Source organism: Pelobates fuscus, chromosome 4 (assembly GCF_036172605.1).
Source record: "Pelobates fuscus isolate aPelFus1 chromosome 4, aPelFus1.pri, whole genome shotgun sequence".
NCBI classification, from domain to species: Eukaryota; Metazoa; Chordata; class Amphibia; order Anura; family Pelobatidae; genus Pelobates; species Pelobates fuscus.
In genome coordinates, this window is record NC_086320.1 from 384,045,822 (window position 1) to 384,049,736 (window position 3,915).

General features: G+C 40.3%; 1 pseudogene; it reads right to left on the reverse strand.

Moving 5' to 3' along the window:
• Positions 1 to 734: 734 nt before the first annotated feature.
• Positions 735 to 853, reverse strand: LOC134609517 (5S ribosomal RNA; annotated as a pseudogene).
• Positions 854 to 3,915: the final 3,062 nt, after the last annotated feature.

Sequence of the window (3,915 nt, forward strand, 5' to 3'; positions counted from 1 at the left end):
GATAGTTTCACATTCAGCATGTAACTCTGCCCGCGGTGGTACTATGATAAGTTGAGTTTAAGTAATATCTGGCTGCTCCAAAGCTACAACTTAGCCTAACTCGTTGGAATACGCATCATTTCCTTACCTTATTATATCCTATATTATTTTGTTTCTCTCGCTATGTTTAAAAAAAAAAAGAAATACTATGGCAGTCTCTCATAGGAGTGTAACATAAACCATCTTGTTATCATTACCGTATGTAATCCCTTAATACCTCCTTTTTCTATTCTGTACCCTATGACACATATGCCATAATAAAAGAAAGATTTACAAAAAAAAAATTGGAGATTATTTATTAAAATCTTATTTTAAAAATATATATATATCTCAAAGGCTACCTATATTGAAACATATGAAGTGAATTTTATATGTGAATATAGTTACCATATAAACCATGGAACTTAGGTAATGAATAAAAAAGATAGAGATATAGATGTATGTTTTTAACTTTAGTTTCTATTTATGATTTGTTACATGATGTATACATAATGATAGGTGCTCTTCCGGTAGATGGAACACTGTGAATTAAATAAAAAATATAAATAAATGAAATAAAAAAAACTGAAAAGGTAGGGTAGAATAGAGGAAGAAAAAAATATGAGTAGTACACAGAGGGTTCAATGCCTGAACTTGTACGTTTAGATAGAAGGGATATTTGAAATTAGGATATATATACATGCCCAGACTGAACCAGCTTATGGCACCTGAGGTTCCTAGTTGGTCTCCCATTCAAGTACTAACCAGGCCCAAGTCTGGATGGCTTCTGAGATCTGACGAGATCAGGCACTTTCAGAATGGTATGACCATAGGTATATATCGGACTGGGTGGGGATGAAGCCTAAAAAGCAGCTCTATCTAGCTCTTTGTTAAATCCTTTTTCTAGTGTCCCTAATTTAAAAATCCAATAAGTTTCTCATTGTCTTAAGATTTTAAATCTATCTCCACCTCTTTTTGTGGGTCGAATATCTTCAATCCCTTTAACCTTTCGATCTTTTGGATCACTGTTGTGTTTCTCCAGAAAGTGTAGCGGAACTCCATGGTTTATACATTTCTTTCTGATCGAACGTACATGTTCATATATTCTCGTTTTCAACTTTCTACTTTATATGTTCTGCCCACATATTGTTTACCACATGTGCATCCCAAAAGGTAGATGACGTGGGTAGTTTTACAGTTAATAAATTGTTGGATTCCATATTCCTTCTTTTCATCATTATGGTTGGAGGAGAAAGACTTGTTATCTTTCTGTTTGATAAGAAGACAAGTGAAGCAGTTTTTCCTTCCGCACCTAAATACACCTTTTACGCCCAAAAGTCCTGTTTTGGTTTTGGTTATGTTGTTTTTATTTTTAACCAAACTTGGGGCAATTATGTTTTTGATTGTTTGGTTCTTTATGAACACTACTTTTGGTCGTGTGTTGTCCAAAAAAAACCATATATTTGTCCTGGGTGATGATGGGCCAGTGTTTCCATATGATTCTCTTAATATCATTTGCTGCTAAGTTATAGGTTGTCACAAATATGGGAAGTGTTCTATCTTTGTTTCACCTAAGTCCATCATCTCTCTTTCCTCTTGGTGTTGAGATGAGTTCCTCTCTATTCATATTGTGGACTTCTTGTTTTACCTTTTTCAGAAGTTGAGGATTATAGTGTTTCTGTATGAACCTGTTTGTGAGGTTCTGAAATTCCTCTTTCAATTCCTGAGGTCTACTACAATTTCTTTTTAAATTCTTTATTTTTACTTGTGCATGAAGTAACAGCAAGCGTGCAGAGCCACGACAGCAGCTGCAAGCATTTTCTTAGCATTTCAATGTGTGGCATTTTAAACAGCACATTTTTGTTTTGTTTTTAAACATGAAAATAACTGACTTTGTAACATCATAGCTCGTATTAAACATGCTAGGTTAGACATGCATTTAGTCACGTTTAAGATTATGGTAAGGCTTGTGGCATTGCTTTTCTGAGAAGGGTAAGCATTTATGCCATAGTGACAGTCGAAACATTACAAGCAATAGACCACTGACATGAAGAGTATTAACTTAAACTCGAATGAGCCAGTAGGCAAGTGACCACCGGAGTTGAGCAGGACCCTGCGCGGCTACCAGGCTCTGTGTGGGGTCTGGTGGGGAGAAGAGGCCAAGAAGGGCAAAGTGGCAGTGGTGTCATGCTGTGCATCTTAGGTCTGAGGCTGCCAGCGGGTTACGTGTATCTGCTGTCTCTTGCAAAGTCCACGTGTTTTGGGACTGCGGGTTTCTCTGTGCGTGCATGTCAGGATCGATCTTCCCGGTCTGGTACCACAGCTGCTCGGCACATAACAAGAGAATTGTCGCAGGTACCAGATTGTGTGTTTCAGGTCCGCCGCTTTTGTTATGCCTGACGCCCGGGTGAGTACAGCGTTCGTCCTGTTTGTCGACTGCTTAGCTCCGTTTGGTAGATACACGCTCACTCTCTCCCAGCGCTGTAGCCCTCGAGTATCTGGCTTTGGGGACCTCCGCCGAGGTGAGTGGCTTGGTTGCAGCTTAGCGATACTCCATGTTGTAGGGGTAGATGGTGGAGAGTCAGAGGCCGTCGCCATCTTGCAGGGTAAGCCTCAGACGTTTCTTGTGCACCAGTTTCCCCACCTCTCAAGCTCCTCTCAGTGGGGACCGGGATGACCCCCCCGGCCCAAAGGGGGGGGGAAACGGGACCGGCAAGCTGCTCTGGCAATCGGCGTGTGGCAGTTGGGAAGGGAGGCCTGGCAGCGGCCGTCCACCTCGCTCCCCTCCCGATTAGGCCGCAGCCCTCGAAGCTTCGTTCTTCCACCATGGGGTCCAAAGCTCCCGATCTCGGGGTCCGCTACCTCTCCCACAGCCGTGGGTACTTTGTAGGCTTGTCGGTCAGCAAAATAATCTGCCATTTGCAGCTTAAGAGGCCCGATTGCTCCGGAGCCTCTCCTGCATGCGACCGGTTAGCATGGCGGTCCGGCCCCGCCCTACAATTTCTTTTTACCCTCATGTATTGACTCTTTGGAATGTTGTTAATCCATCCTGGTTTGTGGGCAGTCCTAGCATCCAATAATCCATTCTTGTCAACTTCTTTTCGATGGTTACTGGTTTGGAGAATCCCATTATCATCTATAAAAATATTTAAATCCAGAAATGTGATGTTTGTCTTACTGGCCACATGAGGAAATCTGAGGTTCATATTGTTTGCATTGGTATGGTTCATGAATCTGAGGAGTTCTGTTTCTTCAACCTTCCATATAAATATAATATTGTCTATAAATCTTTTGTAAAAACATATTATCAAGGAATGGATTGCTTCTCCAAATAAATTAGCTCTCCCACCATCCCATGGTTAGGTTCGCATATCAGGGTGCTAATTTTGTCCCCATTGCATTTCCTGTGAATTTTAACAGCGAGTGGGCCAGTGTTTTAATAGCGCTCTTTTAATTTTATGACGATCAATATTACATTTAGTTATAAACGCATGTTCACATTTTTTATCAATTGAATTACTCTTACAATTTGTTCCTTTTTGTTTATCTGTAAGTAGAAAGTTTCTACCGAAATCTGAGACTCTTCTTATTTCTTTCTTCAAGTGGTTTTTATTGTACCCTTTGGAGAGAAGTTTATTTTTAACTACATGGGCTTGTTGTTGGAAATCTGTAAAACTTGTGCAATTATGATGGACTCACGTGAATTGACTTCTGGCAATTCCACGGAGCCATGGGTCATAGTGGCAACTTCGTCTGTGCACTAAACTGTTGCCATCTGTTTTAAAAAAAAAATATTTAGAGCACACATTAGGTCTATTATTAGTAAGAGTCACATTTAGAAAGTCAATTCTCTCTTTGTTCCCTTCTGATGTGAATTTTAGATCGTATTTGTTCTGG